The sequence below is a fragment of the Schistocerca serialis genome, chromosome 12, assembly GCF_023864345.2.
Source record: "Schistocerca serialis cubense isolate TAMUIC-IGC-003099 chromosome 12, iqSchSeri2.2, whole genome shotgun sequence".
In the NCBI taxonomy this organism is placed as follows: Eukaryota; Metazoa; Arthropoda; class Insecta; order Orthoptera; family Acrididae; genus Schistocerca; species Schistocerca serialis.
This window is the reverse complement of record NC_064649.1, coordinates 34,431,588-34,452,638: the sequence shown is the minus strand read 5'-3', so window position 1 is coordinate 34,452,638 and position 21,051 is coordinate 34,431,588. Positions and strand designations below refer to the sequence as shown.

The window sequence follows — 21,051 nt, the reverse complement described above, 5'->3', positions numbered from 1 at the left end:
TGGACTACTCAGTTTGTATATTTTGCTTATTTTTTCACAGTTCCACGCAACTTCTTCCTGTTTTCTCAATTGATCTGTGTTCAGTTTATCAAGGCCTATCCACTGTGCCAACTTATATCTAAATCTGAGGGGGGTGCGATGGGGAGGTTCCCTTGTAAGGTACAAGCATATGGGATTGGTTCCCAAGTATGTGAGGGGCTCGAAGACTTCTTAAGTAATAGAACCCAGTACGTTGTCCTCGATGGTGAGTGTTCATCGGAGGTGATGGTATCATCTGTAGTGCCCCAGGGAAGTGTGGTAGGTACGCTGTTGTTTTCTATCTACATAAATGATCTTTTGGATAGGGTGAATAGCAATGTGCGGCTGTTTGCTGATGATGCTGTGGTGTACGGGAAGGTGTCGTCGTTGAGTGACTGTAGGAGGATACAAGATGACTTGGACAGGATCTGTGATTGGTGTAAAGAATGGCAGCTAACTCTAAATATAGATAAATGTAAATTAATGCAGATGAGGAGGAAAAAGAATCCTGCAATGTTTGAATACTCCATTAGTAGTGTAGCGCTTGACACAGTCACGTCGATTAAATATTTGGGCGTAACATTGCAGAGCAATATGAAGTGGGACAAGCATGTAATGGCAGTTGTGGGGAAGGCGGATAGTCGTCTTCGGTTCATTGGTAGAATTTTGGGAAGATGTGGTTCATCTGTAAAGGAGACCGCTTATAAAACATTAATACGACCCATTCTTGAGTACTGCTCGAGCGTTTGGGACCCCTAACAGGACGGATTTAGGGAGGACATAGAAGCAATTCAGAGGCGGGCTGCTAGATTTGTTACTGGTAGGTTTGATCATCACACGAGTGTTACGGAGATGCTTCAGGAACTCGGGTGGGAGTTTCTAGAGGAAAGGAGGCGTTCTTTTCGTGAATCGCTACTGAGGAGATATAGAGAACCAGCATTTGAGGCTGACTGCAGTACAATTTTACTGCCGCCAACTTATATTTCGCGGAAAGACCACAAAGATAAGATAAGAGAGATTAGGGGGCCGTACAGAGGCATATAGGCAGTCATTTTTCCCTCGTTCTGTTTGGGAGTGGAACAGGGAGAGAAGACGCTAGGTGTGATACGAGGTACCCTCCGCCACGCACCGTATTGTGGATTGCGTAATATGTATGTAGATGTAGATCTGGTGGTACACAGGCACTGCAGCAGCTGCTACCATGACTGAGGACAACAGGCGTCATTGGGTGTGACTTAGGCATTGTTGCATTCTGACGTCAGCTGTGTTTATACACACAGTGTGCCTTGAGACCAGCCAGGGTACCCTATAAGGCTGCTTGATTAAACATCTGTCAATGCTATCACTGTTTCACTGCACGCACTCCCTCAACATTTCTCTCGCCCATCATGAGGCATAGTGACCCAGAAAGGCGAGTGCCGAAGGAGCATAAAACACGACTCATCTGCAAAGGCCAACTGTCGCCAGTCAGTGGATACCCAGTTGTGGTATTGCTGTGCAAATTCCAGCCTTCATCATCGAAGAATAGCTGTCAGCATGGTTGCATGAACCAGGCACCTGCTGCTGAGACCCATACGAAGCAACGGTTGCTGAACGGTCATTGAGGAGACACTGTTGGCATCCCCTAGGTTCATCTGGATGGCACTTGCTCAACAGTTGCGTATCTATTCGCCCACACACATCTCCACATCCGTCATTCAAAAGTCGTGGCTCGCCAATTTCCTTGAACCCAGTTTTGGATAGTGCCATTTTGCCGTGCATGGTATTCTTTAACCGTGGTGGCACGTGAACACTTTACAAACCAAACCATTTCAGAAACATCTCCAACCTCGGCCAAAACGTCAACGAAGATGCCCTTCTGGACATCAGAGAAGCCGGCCGGAGTGGCCGAGCGGTCCTAGGCGCTACAGTCTGAAACCGCGCGACCACTACGGTCGCAGGTTCCAATCTTGCCTTGAGCATATATGTGTGTGATGTCCTTAGGTTGGTTAGGTTTAAGTAGTTCTAAGTTCTAGAGGACTGATGACCTCAGCAGTTAAGTCCCATAGTGCTCAGAGCCATTTGAACCATTTTTGAACATCAGAGAAATCGCTGCATTTCTGCATTACATCAACAACTGCACTGTTTTCCACACAGTCCATCTGACTCCGTTTATTGACCTTCCACTGCTATTTTTGCCATCTGTGAGTGGTTATTGTACATTAACAGCAAATATAGGTGGTGATCATGTCAGTGTGGCTGGACCGTGTAGGTCGAACAAGGGATGTTGAATGTATCCAGAGAAGGGCAGCATGAATGTTAACAGGTTCGTTTGGCTTTCAGAGATGCTGGAAGAACTGAACTGACATGTGCTTGAGGATTCAGTTATCCTACAACAGCCAACTTATAACCAGTTCTACATGTATAATCTAGGAATTAGTAAAAATCTCTGCATATCTCTCTCATAGCGACCATAAAAATAAGATTAAACTCATTACAGTACGCACAAAGGCATTTAAACAGCAACTCACCGAGTAATGCACAGTTTGATTTAGGTACCGAAAATAATGAAAATGCTGAAACGCACCTCTGTTATGGGGTTAAAAGATTTCAAATGGGGACAGGCTCCCGTACACACTGGCCAATTAATGAAGTGTGATTGTACCGTACCAACTGTCAATGACCAATGACCTCAGCAGTTTGGTCCCATAGGAACTTACCACCACCAACTGTCAATTTAGAGCTGGTGTGGGACTGTGAATTTCTCTTACATGACCTGCGCTTGGTCTTTTTCGTACTTACTATTTTTCAGTGCACATCGATTTGGCTGGAATCTGGATAGTTATTCGCAGAAGCTAAATTATTAACATTGTTATTACAAATGTTACTCACAACTTTTAAAAGATACAACACTGTGTTTTAGTTTACAACATCTGTAGAGCTGCTCAAATAATGCAGTCTATGTAAAACCGTCATTCCAGAATGAATTTTCACTCTGCACCGGTATGTATGCTGATATGAAACTGAGAGGGGAATGGAGTCAGAAGCAATGGAATCAAAAGACAGAGCACATAGTGGAAATGAAAGATACAGAGAGTGGAGACCATACATAGATTGGGGAGGGGGGAGGGAGGTTTTGACCCTTCCAGACCTGCGAACTATAATACATAGGTATAGGGGAGGTCGTATTTTGGAGCAAAATTTTAAATACATATGTGTAGGGGTAAAAGTAAGTTGAACCTCCCAGAATTTTTGATCTCCCAAGATATGGTGGAGGCAGTGGCATTGAGAGTGAAAGACAAAAAGAGACAGGGTATGTGGGAGAGGAAACAGTGGCAGTGGGATACACTGCGAATAAATGGGAGAAAAAGGAGACTGTGGGTAAAAGATACACATAGACAGGGAGATGCTGAGTATGAAAGCGTAACTACAAAGAGAGACTGGGTAAAAGAATTTACAACAAAGTGCGGATTGTTCGCTTGCCAAAATATTTGTTAAGCAAGATGAAATCGGTAGTGAGTGAGGTAACTGGTTCCCCATGTTTCTGTCGAAGTCTTTTAAAGAGGAATATTCGCATTTTTTGTGCTCCAGCAGAAGTATTTTTCCAGTGGTAATTGATTACTTGGGTAACTTATAGCCAAATTGGGTAGGATATAAAATGCAAACTGGTAACAGCTAGAAAAGTTTTTGTATAAAGGTGATGTTTGACAACATCTATTGCAGGTGTGTTAGCAAGTCTTTTTAAAAGTTTCTCTGGAGTGTAGCCTTATATGGGAGGTCAACGGTTCATATGAATAGAGAAGTAGAGAATACAAGCGTTTGAAATGCGGTGCTACAGAAGATTGCTAAAGATTTGATAGGTAGAAGAGAACGAAGAGGTTCAGTATCGAATTCGAGAAGGAAAGAAATTTATGGCCCAACTTGACTAAAAATGGGTTCAACTGACAATACACATTGTGAGACATGAAGAAATAGCCCACTTGTAGGTAGAGAGAAGTGTATGGGACAAAACTTGTAGAAGGAGCCCAAGGTTTGACTGTGGGTGTCAAGTTCAAATGTATATACTTTGCAGTATCTATTTAGAGATGAAGAGGCTTGCACAGGGTAGGGGAGAACTGCATCAAGCCAATATTCAGACTGAAGACTACAATGTCGAGGAGATTTATGGAATGCCTCACTGGGACACTAACAGACGAGAGCCGAGCAGACACCCAACAGCTCCACTAGGGATGGCTTCTGAGCTCCTGCCTTCACCCTACGCATCGCACGCTGAGCTTACCTGGAGTAGTTGGCCTGGAGCAGTTCCACAGTGACTGGTGGTGGCAGCTGGCCCGCCAGCACGGCGATGACGTCACACACAGTGGCAGGGTGGTTGGGGTAGGCCTCACCGTACTGGCCCATGCGGTTCAGCAACTCTGGCAGCCAGATGAGGAAGCCGTTGGAACTGCAGGATAGTGCACAGGTGAGAAATGATTCGTGAATGAGTACCTGCTTGTTTCTAGCTCACACTTTTCACAACTTGCTTTTATGAAGAATGGGTCAATATGAGCAGCCAGTCATGAGTTATGAACTCGAAAAAATGAAAATTGAGTAATAAATCTCTTGTTTATTTGGGTGGTACACATCTGTAGTGCTGGTATGCACTGATATCCCTGCACATTGCAAGTGGAACTGAAACCAAACACAGCAGACAAAGTTAAATTGCTGAGGCGAGAGGCTATGGTCGATGTATTAAAGTATTCCTAGATGTTTTGTCTTTGACTGCGAGAGATACCTTCAGAGTAAAACAGTGACTAGACTGTTTTACCTTTGAAGAGGTCTCCCGCAGTTAAAGATGAAATGAAAGAGAATATTATACCTTTATACGTGTTATACGTGAATCATGGCCTCTTAGCCTGGAAGTTTCACCAGATAAATATAACTTACTAAATCAGGAGGCACAGTCGCTACTCTGAAAAAGATTCTGGTTCCTAACCTATATTAAACACCTTGTGATGTGGTAGCTTAATATTTACTTGATTATAATGGTATTTTTGAAGCAAAAAGAAACAGTATCACATTTTCGAGCCCACAGGCAACAATCTGAAAACGGAAACTCTGATGCAGAATAGAAAGGACTGCCAGGAACCGCAGATTTGTCTGTCTCTGCCTTCGTTCCAAACAGAACATTGTCTCGACTCAACATCATACAAATTTAAAAATCGCTCACATTCAGTTCTTGTGTGATCACTGTACTGGAATGTTGCACCTAAAGATCTCGCCGAAGAATTCTCTCAACACTTTGCTCCAACCATTGCACAGCAGCTGCAGCTGTAGATTTTGATGCAAAGCGCTCTGAATTTGGTTCAGGTGAATCTCTCGCATCAGCTACATTTCTCAGTTCTTTGATGATGAAACACAGTCAGAAGATTTAAGTTTAAATGCAAACCTGTTTGCCTGTCGATTGGAGCCAAAGTGTGAACCATTTTGTGATGTGAGATTGCATCGTCACATCATGTGCAAATCTGACACAAAGCAAACACTGCAACAGTATCAGCCAATAGCCATTTCAACAAACTCCTCGGAACTCAAACAATGACGCTTCCAAGGCCAAGGTGTGGCTGCCAGAGAAAATCGTATGTGTACATCAGATCAGTATTATTGCTCGCATCACGGTATTCCGTATTATGCATAGCTGTGACACTTGAAGATTGGGAAGATTGGGGACATTATAGTGCTCCAACAAAAATATATGTACTGGCAGAAGTAGAGCTGTGAGGACTGGGCTCAGTTGGTAGAGCACTTGCTCGCGAAAGGCAAAGGTCCCGAGTTCGAGTCTCGGCTCGGCACACAGTTTTAATCTGCCAGGAAGTTTCATATCAGCGCACACTCCGCTGCAGAGTGAAAATCTCATTCTGGAAACATCCCCAAGGCTGTGGCTAAGCCATGTCTCTGCAATACCCTTTCTTTCAGGAGTGCTAGTTCTGCAAGGTTCACAGAAGAGCTTCTGTAAAGTTTGGAAGGTAGGAGACGATGTACCGGCAGAAGTAGAGCTGTGAGGACGGAGCGTGAGTCGTGCTTGGGTAGCTCAGTTGGTAGAGCACTTGCCCGTGAAAGGCAAAGGTCCCGAGTTCGAGTCTCGGCCCAGCACATAGTTTTAACCTGCCAGGAAGTTTCAAGAATATATGTGTTTAACGTCCAAAACTGTTGCTGGTAGACATGGTCTATTAGCAGGAACCTGTGCTTACAGATCCAGTGTTCACCATATGATATGAACGGTTCAGTTTAGGATGGGAAGTTGTAGGGCCGAGATGCTACATTCTTCTGGTGTGCTGGGCACTAAGAAATGATTGAGTCTTGCGTTTTCTTCTGGCAGTGTCAATGTAGATGTACATGAAAGACCCTCAAGGACCACGCTCATTGATATATGTGGATACGGAGTGAATGTAGTGTTAGTGATTCTCTAGTCATGGTTATCGGCGATCAGAAGGGCTACCTGTGACCCCTTCTGTTTTCACTCTACAGGCTGTAACTGCCAATGTTTAGAGATGAGTAGTGTTTGCATCATTCACGCTAGGGTAGAGCCATGCACTGGCGACGAGTACATACTCCTACTGAACAGCTTCATCCATTTGAACTGAACAGGATTACATTGGGGGCCTGCAGGAAGATGGATGGATGTATTGATCGGCTGCAGCACATGTTGGGCACAATGTATAGGTGGCGTATCGTTGCTTTCAACAGTGGTCTATGGAACACATCCACACCTGTACACAAGGCTCTGGATGACAGACACAGGTCCAGATTGATGCCAACAGCAATGGCCAACTGAACATCAGACGAGTAAGAAATACTGGCAAATGTGTCACTTGCTGTGTAATCATAACCATTAAGTGCTGTCTGGTAGCAGGACTCTGATCATGGATTCCTCTGGCCAGCCTATATGCCACAGGACTCTGATCATGCATTCCTCTGGCCAGCCTATATGCCACAGGACTCTGATCATGCATTCCTCTGGCCAGCCTATATGCAACAGGACTCTGATCATGCATTCCTCTGGCCAGCCTATATGCAACAGGACTCTGATCATGCATTCCTCTGGCCAGCCTATATGCAACAGGACTCTGATCATGCATTCCTCTGGCCAGCCTATATGCAATAGGACTCTGATCATGCGTTCCTCTGGCCAGCCTATATGCCACAGGACTCTGATCATGCATTCCTCTGGCCAGCCTATATGCAACAGGACTCTGATCATGCATTCCTCTGGCCAGCCTATATGCCACAGGACTCTGATCATGCATTCCTCTGGCCAGCCTATATGCAACAGGACTGTGATCATGCATTCCTCTGGCCAGCCTATATGCCACAGGACTCTGATGACACATTCCTCTGGCCAGCCTATATGCAACAGGACTCTGATCATGCGTTCCTCTGGCCAGCCTATATGCAATAGGACTCTGATCATGCTTTCCCCTGGCCAGCCTATATGCAACAGGACTCTGATGACACATTCCTCTGGCCAGCCTATATGCAACAGGACTCTGATCATGCATTCCTCTGGCCAGCCTATATGCAACAGGACTCTGATCATGCATTCCTCTGGCCAGCCTATATGCAACAGGACCCTGATCATGCATTCCTCTGGCCAGCCTATATGCCACAGGACTCTGATGACACATTCCTCTGGCCAGCCTATATGCAACAGGACTCTGATCATGCATTCCTCTGGCCAGCCTATATGCAACAGGACTCTGATCATGCATTCCTCTGGCCAGCCTATATGCAACAGGACTCTGATCATGCATTCCTCTGGCCAGCCTATATGCAACTGGACCCTGATCATGCATTCCTCTGGCCAGCCTATATGCAACAGGACTCTGATCATGCATTCCTCTGGCCAGCCTATATGCAATAGGACTCTGATCATGCGTTCCTCTGGCCAGCCTATATGCCACAGGACTCTGATCATGCATTCCTCTGGCCAGCCTATATGCAACAGGACTCTGATCATGCATTCCTCTGGCCAGCCTATATGCCACAGGACTCTGATCATGCATTCCTCTGGCCAGCCTATATGCAACAGGACTCTGATCATGCATTCCTCTGGCCAGCCTATATGCAACAGGACTCTGATCATGCATTCCTCTGGCCAGCCTATATGCAATTAGACTCTGATCATGCGTTCCTCTGGCCAGCCTATATGCCACAGGACTCTGATCATGCATTCCTCTGGCCAGCCTATATGCAACAGGACTCTGATCATGCATTCCTCTGGCCAGCCTATATGCCACAGGACTCTGATCATGCATTCCTCTGGCCAGCCTATATGCAACAGGACTCTGATCATGCATTCCTCTGGCCAGCCTATATGCAACAGGACTCTGATCATGCATTCCTCTGGCCAGCCTATATGCAACAGGACTCTGATCATGCATTCCTCTGGCCAGCCTATATGCTACAGGACTCTGATCATGCATTCCTCTGGCCAGCCTATATGCAATAGGACTCTGATCATGCGTTCCTCTGGCCAGCCTATATGCCACAGGACTCTGATCATGCATTCCTCTGCCCAGCCTATATGCAACAGGACTCTGATCATGCATTCCTCTGGCCAGCCTATATGCCACAGGACTCTGATCATGTATTCCTCTGGCCAGCCTATATGCAACAGGACTCTGATCATGCATTCCTCTGGCCAGCCTATATGCAACAGGACTCTGATCATGCGTTCCTCTGGCCAGCCTATATGCAACAGGACTCTGATCATGCGTTCCTCTGGCCAGCCTATATGCAATAGGACTCTGATCATGCTTTCCCCTGGCCAGCCTATATGCAACAGGACTCTGATGACACATTCCTCTGGCCAGCCTATATGCAACAGGACTCTGATCATGCATTCCTCTGGCCAGCCTATATGCAACAGGACTCTGATCATGCATTCCTCTGGCCAGCCTATATGCAACACGACCCTGATCATGCATTCCTCTGGCCAGCCTATATGCCACAGGACTCTGATGACACATTCCTCTGGCCAGCCTATATGCAACAGGACTCTGATCATGCATTCCTCTGGCCAGCCTATTTGCAACAGGACTCTGATCATGCATTCCTCTGGCCAGCCTATATGCAACAGGACTCTGATCATGCATTCCTCTGGCCAGCCTATATGCAACAGGACTCTGATCATGCATTCCTCTGGCCAGCCTATATGCAACAGGACTCTGATCATGCGTTCCTCTGGCCAGCCTATATGCAACAGGACTCTGATCATGCGTTCCTCTGGCCAGCCTATATGCAATAGGACTCTGATCATGCTTTCCCCTGGCCAGCCTATATGCAACAGGACTCTGATGACACATTCCTCTGGCCAGCCTATATGCAACAGGACTCTGATCATGCATTCCTCTGGCCAGCCTATATGCAACAGGACTCTGATCATGCATTCCTCTGGCCAGCCTATATGCAACAGGACCCTGATCATGCATTCCTCTGGCCAGCCTATATGCCACAGGACTCTGATGACACATTCCTCTGGCCAGCCTATATGCAACAGGACTCTGATCATGCATTCCTCTGGCCAGCCTATATGCAACAGGACTCTGATCATGCATTCCTCTGGCCAGCCTATATGCAACAGGACCCTGATCATGCATTCCTCTGGCCAGCCTATATGCCACAGGACTCTGATGACACATTCCTCTGGCCAGCCTATATGCAACAGGACTCTGATCATGCATTCCTCTGGCCAGCCTATATGCCACAGGACTCTGATCATGCATTCCTCTGGCCAGCCTATATGCAACAGGACTCTGATCATGCATTCCTCTGGCCAGCCTATATGCAACAGGACCCTGATCATGCATTCCTCTGGCCAGCCTATATGCCACAGGACTCTGATGACACATTCCTCTGGCCAGCCTATATGCAACAGGACTCTGATCATGCATTCCTCTGGCCAGCCTATATGCAACAGGACTCTGATCATGCATTCCTCTGGCCAGCCTATATGCAACAGGACCCTGATCATGCATTCCTCTGGCCTGCCTATATGCAACAGGACCCTGATCATGCATTCCTCTGGCCAGCCTATATGCCACAGGACTCTGATGACACATTCCTCTGGCCAGCCTATATGCAACAGGACTCTGATCATGCATTCCTCTGGCCAGCCTATATGCCACAGGACTCTGATCATGCATTCCTCTGGCCAGCCTATATGCAACAGGACTCTGATCATGCATTCCTCTGGCCAGCCTATATGCAACAGGACCCTGATCATGCATTCCTCTCGCCAGCCTATATGCCACAGGACTCTGATGACACATTCCTCTGGCCAGCCTATATGCAACAGGACTCTGATCATGCATTCCTCTGGCCAGCCTATATGCCACAGGACTCTGATGACACATTCCTCTGGCCAGCCTATATGCAACAGGACTCTGATCATGCATTCCTCTGGCCAGCCTATATGCCACAGGACTCTGATGACACATTCCTCTGGCCAGCCTATATGCAACAGGACTCTGATCATACATTCCTCTGGCCAGCCTATATGCAACAGGACTCTGATCATGCATTCCTCTGGCCAGCCTATATGCAACAGGACTCTGATCATGCATTCCTCTGGCCAGCCTATATGCCACAGGACTCTGATCATGCATTCCTCTGACCAGCCTATATGCAACAGGACTCTGATCATGCATTCCTCTGGCCAGCCTATATGCAACAGGACCCTGATCATGCATTCCTCTGGCCAGCCTATATGCCACAGGACTCTGATGACACATTCCTCTGGCCAGCCTATATGCAACAGGACTCTGATCATGCATTCCTCTGGCCAGCCTATATGCAACAGGACTCTGATCATGCATTCCTCTGGCCAGCCTATATGCAACAGGACTCTGATCATGCATTCCTCTGGCCAGCCTATATGCAACAGGACCCTGATCATGCATTCCTCTGGCCAGCCTATATGCCACAGGACTCTGATGACACATTCCTCTGGCCAGCCTATATGCAATAGGACTCTGATCATGCTTTCCCCTGGCCAGCCTATATGCTACAGGACTCTGATGACACATTCCTCTGGCCATCCTATATGCAACAGGACTCTGATCATGCATTCCTCTGGCCAGCCTATATGCCACAGGACTCTGATGACACATTCCTCTGGCCAGCCTATATGCAACAGGACTCTGATCATGCATTCCTCTGGCCATCCTATATGCCACAGGACTCTGATGACACATTCCTCTGGCCAGCCTATATGCAACAGGACTCTGATCATGCATTCCTCTGGCCAGCCTATATGCAACAGGACTCTGATCATGCATTTCTCTGGCCAGCCTATATGCAACAGGACTCTGATCATGCATTCCTCTGGCCAGCCTATATGCCACAGGACTCTGATCATGCATTCCTCTGGCCAGCCTATATGCAACAGGACTCTGATCATGCATTCCTCTGGCCAGCCTATATGCAACAGGACTCTGATCATGCATTCCTCTGGCCAGCCTATATGCAACAGGACCCTGATCATGCATTCCTCTGGCCAGCCTATATGCCACAGGACTCTGATGACACATTCCTCTGGCCAGGCTATATGCAATAGGACTCTGATCATGCTTTCCCCTGGCCAGCCTATATGCAACAGGACTCTGATGACACATTCCTCTGGCCAGCCTATATGCAATAGGACTCTGATCATGCTTTCCCCTGGCCAGCCTATATGCAACAGGACTCTGATGACACATTCCTCTGGCCAGCCTATATGCAATAGGACTCTGATCATGCTTTCCCCTGGCCAGCCTATATGCAACAGGACTCTGATGACACATTCCTCTGGCCACCCTATATGCAACAGGACTCTGATCATGCATTCCTCTGGCCAGCCTATATGCCACAGGACTCTGATGACACATTCCTCTGGCCAGCCTATATGCAACAGGACTCTGATCATGCATTCCTCTGGCCAGCCTATATGCCGCAGGACTCTGATGACACATTCCTCTGGCCAGCCTATATGCAACAGGACTCTGATCATGCATTCCTCTGGCCAGCCTATATGCAACAGGACTCTGATCATGCATTCCTCTGGCCAGCCTATATGCAACAGGACTCTGATCATGCATTCCTCTGGCCAGCCTATATGCCACAGGACTCTGATCATGCATTCCTCTGGCCAGCCTATATGCAACAGGACTCTGATCATGCATTCCTCTGGCCAGCCTATATGCAACAAAACTCTGATCATGCATTCCTCTGGCCAGCCTATATGCCACAGGACTCTGATGACACATTCCTCTGGCCAGCCTATATGCAACAGGACTCTGATCATGCATTCCTCTGGCCAGCCTATATGCCACAGGACTCTGATGACACATTCCTCTGGCCAGCCTATATGCAACAGGACTCTGATCATGCATTCCTCTGGCCAGCCTATATGCAACAGGACTCTGATCATGCATTCCTCTGGCCAGCCTATATGCAACAGGACTCTGATCATGCATTCCTCTGGCCAGCCTATATGCCACAGGACTCTGATCATGCATTCCTCTGGCCAGCCTATATGCAACAGGACTCTGATCATGCATTCCTCTGGCCAGCCTATATGCAACAGGACCCTGATCATGCATTCCTCTGGCCAGCCTATATGCCACAGGACTCTGACGACACATTCCTCTGGCCAGCCTATATGCAATAGGACTCTGATCATGCTTTCCCCTGGCCAGCCTATATGCAACAGGACTCTGATGACACATTCCTCTGGCCAGCCTATATGCAACAGGACTCTGATCATGCATTCCTCTGGCCAGCCTATATGCAACAGGACTCTGATCACGCTTTCCTCTGGCCAGCCTATATGCAACAGGACTCTGATCATGCATTCCTCTGGCCAGCCTATATGCCACAGGACTCTGATCATGCATTCCTCTGGCCAGCCTATATGCAACAGGACTCTGATCATGCATTCCTCTGGCCAGCCTATATGCAACAGGACTCTGATCATGCATTCCTCTGGCCAGCCTATATGCAACAGGACTCTGATCATGCATTCCTCTGGCCAGCCTATATGCAACAGGACCCTGATCATGCATTCCTCTGGCCAGCCTATATGCCACAGGACTCTGATGACACATTCCTCTGGCCAGCCTATATGCAATAGGACTCTGATCATGCTTTCCCCTGGCCAGCCTATATGCAACAGGACTCTGATGACACATTCCTCTGGCCAGCCTATATGCAACAGGACTCTGATCATGCATTCCTCTGGCCAGCCTATATGCAACAGGACTCTGATCATGCATTCCTCTGGCCAGCCTATATGCAACAGGACTCTGATCATGCATTCCTCTGGCCAGCCTATATGCAACAGGACCCTGATCATGCATTCCTCTGGCCAGCCTATATGCCACAGGACTCTGATGACACATTCCTCTGGCCAGCCTATATGCAATAGGACTCTGATCATGCTTTCCCCTGGCCAGCCTATATGCAACAGGACTCTGATGACACGTTCCTCTGGCCAGCCTATATGCAACAGGACTCTGATCATGCATTCCTCTGGCCAGCCTATATGCCACAGGACTCTGATGACACATTCCTCTGGCCAGCCTATATGCAACAGGACTCTGATCATGCATTCCTCTGGCCAGCCTATATGCCACAGGGCTCTGATGACACATTCCTCTGGCCAGCCTATATGCAACAGGACTCTGATCATGCATTCCTCTGGCCAGCCTATATGCAACAGGACTCTGATCATGCATTCCTCTGGCCAGCCTATATGCAACAGGACTCTGATCATGCATTCCTCTGGCCAGCCTATATGCAACAGGACTCTGATCATGCGTTCCTCTGGCCAGCCTATATGCAACAGGACTCTGATCATGCGTTCCTCTGGCCAGCCTATATGCAACAGGACTCTGATCATGCGTTCCTCTGGCCAGCCTATACGCAATAGGACTCTGATCATGCTTTCCCCTGGCCAGCCTATATGCAACAGGACTCTGATCATGCGTTCCTCTGGCCAGCCTATATGCAACAGGACTCTGATCATGCATTCCTCTGGCCAGCCTATATGCCACAGGGCTCTGATGACACATTCCTCTGGCCAGCCTATATGCAACAGGACTCTGATCATGCATTCCTCTGGCCAGCCTATATGCAACAGGACTCTGATCATGCATTCCTCTGGCCAGCCTATATGCAACAGGACTCTGATGACACATTGATCTGGCCAGCCTATATGCAAGAGGACTCTGATCATGCATTCCTCTGGCCAGCCTATATGCAACAGGACTCTGATCATGCATTCCTCTGGCCAGCCTATATGCAACATTACCCTAATCATGCATTCCTGTGGCCAGCCTATATGCCACAGGACTCTGATGACACATTCCTCTGGCCAGCCTATATGCAACAGGAATCTGATCATGCATTCCTCTGGCCAGCCTATATGCAACAGGACTCTGATCATCCATTCCTCTGGCCAGCCTATATGCAACAGGACCCTGATCATGCATTCCTCTGGCCAGCCTATATGCCACAGGACTCTGATGACACATTCCTCTGGCCAGCCTATATGCAACAGGACTCTGATCATGCATTCCTCTGGCCAGCCTATATGCCACAGGACTCTGATCATGCATTCCTCTGGCCAGCCTATATGCAACAGGACTCTGATCATGCATTCCTCTGGCCAGCCTATATGCAACAGGACCCTGATCATGCATTCCTCTGGCCAGCCTATATGCCACAGGACTCTGATGACACATTCCTCTGGCCAGCCTATATGCAACAGGACTCTGATGACACATTCCTCTGGCCAGCCTATATGCAACAGGACTCTGATCATGCATTCCTCTGGCCAGCCTATATGCAACAGGACTCTGATCATGCATTCCTCTGGCCAGCCTATATGCAACAGGACCCTGATCATGCATTCCTCTGGCCAGCCTATATGCCACAGGACTCTGATGACACATTCCTCTGGCCAGCCTATATGCAAAAGGACTCTGATCATGCATTCCTCTGGCCAGCCTATATGCAACAGGACTCTGATCATGCATTCCTCTGGCCAGCCTATATGCAACAGGACTCTGATCATGCATTCCTCTGGCCAGCCTATATGCAACAGGACCCTGATCATGCATTCCTCTGGCCAGCCTATATGCCACAGGACTCTGATGACACATTCCTCTGGCCAGCCTATATGCAACAGGACTCTGATCATGCATTCCTCTGGCCAGCCTATATGCCACAGGACTCTGATGACACATTCCTCTGGCCAGCCTATATGCAACAGGACTCTGATCATGCATTCCTCTGGCCAGCCTATATGCCACAGGACTCTGATCATGCATTCCTCTGGCCAGCCTATATGCCACAGGACTCTGATGACACATTCCTCTGGCCAGCCTATATGCAACAGGACTCTGATCATGCATTCCTCTGGCCAGCCTATATGCCACAGGACTCTGATGACACATTCCTCTGGCCAGCCTATATGCAACAGGACTCTGATCATGCATTCCTCTGGCCAGCCTATATGCCACAGGACTCTGATGACACATTCCTCTGGCCAGCCTATATGCAACAGGACTCTGATCATGCATTCCTCTGGCCAGCCTATATGCCACAGGACTCTGATCATGCATTCCTCTGGCCAGCCTATATGCAACAGGACTCTGATCATGCATTCCTCTGGCCAGCCTATATGCAACAGGACCCTGATCATGCATTCCTCTGGCCAGCCTATATGCCACAGGACTCTGATGACACATTCCTCTGGCCAGCCTATATGCAACAGGACTCTGATCATGCATTCCTCTGGCCAGCCTATATGCCACAGGACTCTGATGACACATTCCTCTGGCCAGCCTATATGCAACAGGACTCTGGTCATGCATTCCTCTGGCCAGCCTATATGCCACAGGACTCTGATGACACATTCCTCTGGCCAGCCTATATGCAACAGGACTCTGATCATGCATTCCTCTGGCCAGCCTATATGCAACAGGACTCTAATCATGCATTCCTCTGGCCAGCCTATATGCAACAGGACTCTGATCATGCATTCCTCTGGCCAGCCTATATGCCACAGGACTCTGATCATGCATTCCTCTGGCCAGCCTATATGCAACAGGACTCTGATCATGCATTCCTCTGGCCAGCCTATATGCAACAGGACCCTGATCATGCATTCCTCTGGCCAGCCTATATGCCACAGGACTCTGATGACACATTCCTCTGGCCAGCCTATATGCAACAGGACTCTGATCATGCATTCCTCTGGCCAGCCTATATGCAACAGGACTCTGATCATGCATTCCTCTGGCCAGCCTATATGCAACAGGACTCTGATCATGCATTCCTCTGGCCAGCCTATGTGCAACAGGACCCTGATCATGCATTCCTCTGGCCAGCCTATATGCCACAGGACTCTGATGACACATTCCTCTGGCCAGCCTATATGCAATAGGACTCTGATCATGCTTTCCCCTGGCCAGCCTATATGCAACAGGACTCTGACGACACATTCCTCTGGCCAGCCTATATGCAACAGGACTCTGATCATGCATTCCTCTGGCCAGCCTATATGCAACAGGACTCTGATCATGCATTCCTCTGGCCAGCCTATATGCAACAGGACCCTGATCATGCATTCCTCTGGCCAGCCTATATGCCACAGGACTCTGATGACACATTCCTCTGGCCAGCCTATATGCAACAGGACTCTGATCATGCATTCCTCTGGCCAGCCTATATGCCACAGGACTCTGATGACACATTCCTCTGGCCAGCCTATATGCAATAGGACTCTGATCATGCTTTCCCCAGGCCAGCCTATATGCAACAGGACTCTGATGACACATTCCTCTGGCCAGCCTATATGCAACAGGACTCTGATCATGCATTCCTCTGGCCAGCCTATATGCCACAGGACTCTGATCATGCATTCCTCTGGCCAGCCTATATGCAACAGGACCCTGATCATGCATTCCTCTGGCCAGCCTATATGCCACAGGACTCTGATGACACATTCCTCTGGCCAGCCTATATGCAATAGGACTCTGATCATGCTTTCCCCTGGCCAGCCTATATGCAACAGGACTCTGATCATGCATTCCTCTGGCCAGCCTATATGCAACAGGACCCTGATCATGCATTCCTCTGGCCAGCCTATATGCCACAGGACTCTGATGACACATTCCTCTGGCCAGCCTATATGCAACAGGACTCTGATCATGCATTCCTCTGGCCAGCCTATATGCCACAGGACTCTGATCATGCATTCCTCTGGCCAGCCTATATGCAACAGGACTCTGATCATGCATTCCTATGGCCAGCCTATATGCAACAGGACCCTGATCATGCATTCCTCTGGCCAGCCTATATGCCACAGGACTCTGATGACACATTCCTCTGGCCAGCCTATATGCAACAGGACTCTGATCATGCATTCCTCTGGCCAGCCTATATGCAACAGGACTCTGATCATGCATTCCTCTGGCCAGCCTATATGCCACAGGACTCTGATCATGCATTCCTCTGGCCAGCCTATATGCAACAGTACTCTGATCATGCATTCCTCTGGCCAGCCTATATGCAACAGGACCCTGATCATGCATTCCTCTGGCCAGCCTATATGCCACAGGACTCTGATGACACATTCCTCTGGCCAGCCTATATGCAACAGGACTCTGATCATGCATTCCTCTGGCCAGCCTATATGCCACAGGACTCTGATGACACATTCCTCTAGCCAGCCTATATGCAACAGGACTCTGATCATGCATTCCTCTGGCCAGCCTATATGCAACAGGACTCTGATCATGCATTCCTCTGGCCAGCCTATATGCAACAGGACTCTGATCATGCATTCCTCTGGCCAGCCTATATGCAACAGGACTCTGATCATGCATTCCTCTGGCCAGCCTATATGCCACAGGACTCTGATCATGCATTCCTCTGGCCAGCCTATATGCAACAGGACTCTGATCATGCATTCCTCTGGCCAGCCTATATGCAACAGGACTCTGATCATGCATTCCTCTGGCCAGCCTATATGCAACAGGACTCTGATCATGCATTCCTCTGGCCAGCCTATATGCCACAGGACTCTGATGACACATTCCTCTGGCCAGCCTATATGCAACAGGACTCTGATCATGCATTCCTCTGGCCAGCCTATATGCAACAGGACTCTGATCATGCATTCCTCTGGCCAGCCTATATGCAACAGGACTCTGATCATGCATTCCTCTGGCCAGCCTATATGCAACAGGACCCTGATCATGCATTCCTCTGGCCAGCCTATATGCCACAGGACTCTGATGACACATTCCTCTGGCCAGCCTATATGCAATAGGACTCTGATCATGCTTTCCCCTGGCCAGCCTATATGCAACAGGACTCTGATGACACATTCCTCTGGCCAGCCTATATGCAACAGGACTCTGATCATGCATTCCTCTGGCCAGCCTATATGCAACAGGACTCTGATGACACATTCCTCTGGCCAGCCTATATGCAACAGGACTCTGATCATGCATTCCTCTGGCCAGCCTATATGCAACAGGACTCTGATCATGCATTCCTCTGGCCAGCCTATATGCAACAGGACCCTGATCATGCATTCCTCTGGCCAGCCTATATGCCACAGGACTCTGATGACACATTCCTCTGGCCAGCCTATATGCAATAGGACTCTGATCATGCTTTCCCCTGGCCAGGCTATATGCAACAGGACTCTGATGACACATTCCTCAGGCCAGCCTATATGCAACAGGACTCTGATCATGCATTCCTCTGGCCAGCCTATATGCAACAGGACTCTGATGACACATTCCTCTGGCCAGCCTATATGCAACAGGACTCTGATCATGCATTCCTCTGGCCAGCCTATATGCAACAGGACTCTGATCATGCATTCCTCTGGCCAGCCTATATGCAACAGGACCCTGATCATGCATTCCTCTGGCCAGCCTATATGTCACAGGACTCTGATGACACATTCCTCTGGCCAGCCTATATGCAATAGGACTCTGATCATGCATTCCTCTGGCCAGCCTATATGCAACAGGACTCTGATGACACATTCCTCTGGCCAGCCTATATGCAACAGGACTCTGATCATGCATTCCTCTGGCCAGCCTATATGCAACAGGACTCTGATGACACATTCCTCTGGCCAGCCTAAATGGAACAGGACTCTGATCATGCATTCCTCTGGCCAGCCTATATGCAACAGGACTCTGATCATGCATTCCTCTGGCCAGCCTATATGCAACAGGACTCTGATCATGCATTCCTCTGGCCAGCCTATATGCAACAGGACCCTGATCATGCATTCCTCTGGCCAGCCTATATGCCACAGGACTCTGATGACACATTCCTCTGGCCAGCCTATATGCAATAGGACTCTGATCATGCTTTCCCCTGGCCAGCCTATATGCAACAGGACTCTGATGACACATTCCTCTGGCCAGCCTATATGCAACAGGACTCCGATCATGCATTCCTCTGGCCAGCCTATATGCAACAGGACTCTGATGACACATTCCTCTGGCCAGCCTATATGCAACAGGACTCTGATCATGCATTCCTCTGGCCAGCCTATATGCAACAGGACTCTGATCATGCATTCCTCTGGCCAGCCTATATGCAACAGGACCCTGATCATGCATTCCTCTGGCCAGCCTATATGCCACAGGACTCTGATGACACATTCCTCTGGCCAGTCTATATGCAATAGGACTCTGATCATGCTTTCCCCTGGCCAGCCTATATGCAACAGGACTCTGATGACACATTCCTCTGGCCAGCCTATATGCAACAGGACTCTGATCATGCATTCCTCTGGCCAGCCTATATGCAACTGGACTCTGATGACACATTCCTCTGGCCAGCCTATATGCAACAGGACTCTGATCATGCATTCCTCTGGCCAGCCTATATGCAACAGGACTCTGATCATGCATTCCTCTGGCCAGCCTATATGCAACAGGACCCTGATCATGCATTCCTCTGGCCAGCCTATATGCCACAGGACTCTGATGACACATTCCTCTGGCCAGCCTATATGCAATAGGACTCTGATCATGCTTTCCCCTGGCCAGCCTATATGCAACAGGACTCTGATGACACATTCCTCTGGCCAGCCTATATGCAACAGGACTCTGATCATGCATTCCTCTGGCCAGCCTATATGCAACAGGACTCTGATCATGCATTCCTCTGGCCAGCCTATATGCAACAGGACTCTGATCATGCGTTCCTCTGGCCAGCCTATATGCAATAGGACTCTGATCATGCTTTCCCCTGGCCAGCCTATATGCAATAGGACTCTGATCATGCATTCCTATGCCCAACCTATACGCAATAGGACTCTGATCATGCATTACTCTGGCCGGCCTATCACAAGGATATCGCCGGGCACAGCTACTCTCTTATCATGAAAGAGTCAACTGGAGAGTGTTATGTTGCTCTGTTGTCTTGAACGATGAGAGTAGGTTCTGCTTGTATGCGAGCAGTGTATGTACACATGTATTGGGTATACCTGGTGAGCTGCCTATTCCAGAGTGCACAATGCGCAGGTCCCACACCAGGTTTCATGGTTTTACAAGTCACAGTGAGAAATGGTGTTTTCGTACGGCAAAGAAAAAATGGTAGAGATATGGTGTGAAAGTGAATCAATGAATCCTCCACCACGCAATAATGAGTGAATTGTGGAATAGTCATATAGATATATACTACTGGCCATTAAAATTACTACACCAAGAAGAAATGCAGCTGATAAACGGGTATTCATTGGACAAATATATTATACTAGAACTGACATGTTCATGCAGTTTGGGTTCATAGGTCCTGAGAAATCAGTACCCAGAACAACCACCTCTGGCCGTAATAACGGCCTTGATACGCCTGGTAATTGAGTCAAACAGAGCTTGGATGGCGTGTACAGGTACAGCTGCCCATGCAGCTTCAACACGATACCTCAGTTCTTCAAGAGTAGTGACCTGCGTATTGTGACGAGCCAGTTGCTAGGCCACCAGTGACCAGACGTTT

The 21,051-nt window shown here is 48.5% G+C and overlaps 1 protein-coding gene and 1 non-coding gene across 2 annotated transcripts in view; one reads left to right on the top strand and one right to left on the bottom strand.

Moving 5' to 3' along the window:
- Positions 1-21,051, bottom strand: part of LOC126428328 (synaptic vesicle glycoprotein 2A-like) — a 781,198-nt gene that overhangs the window by 622,336 nt on the left and 137,811 nt on the right. The gene's annotated exons all lie outside the window — the stretch shown is intronic.
- On the top strand, positions 6,053-6,127 carry Trnas-uga (transfer RNA serine (anticodon UGA)). Its single transcript has one exon. It is a non-coding gene; the product is annotated as a tRNA-Ser (tRNA).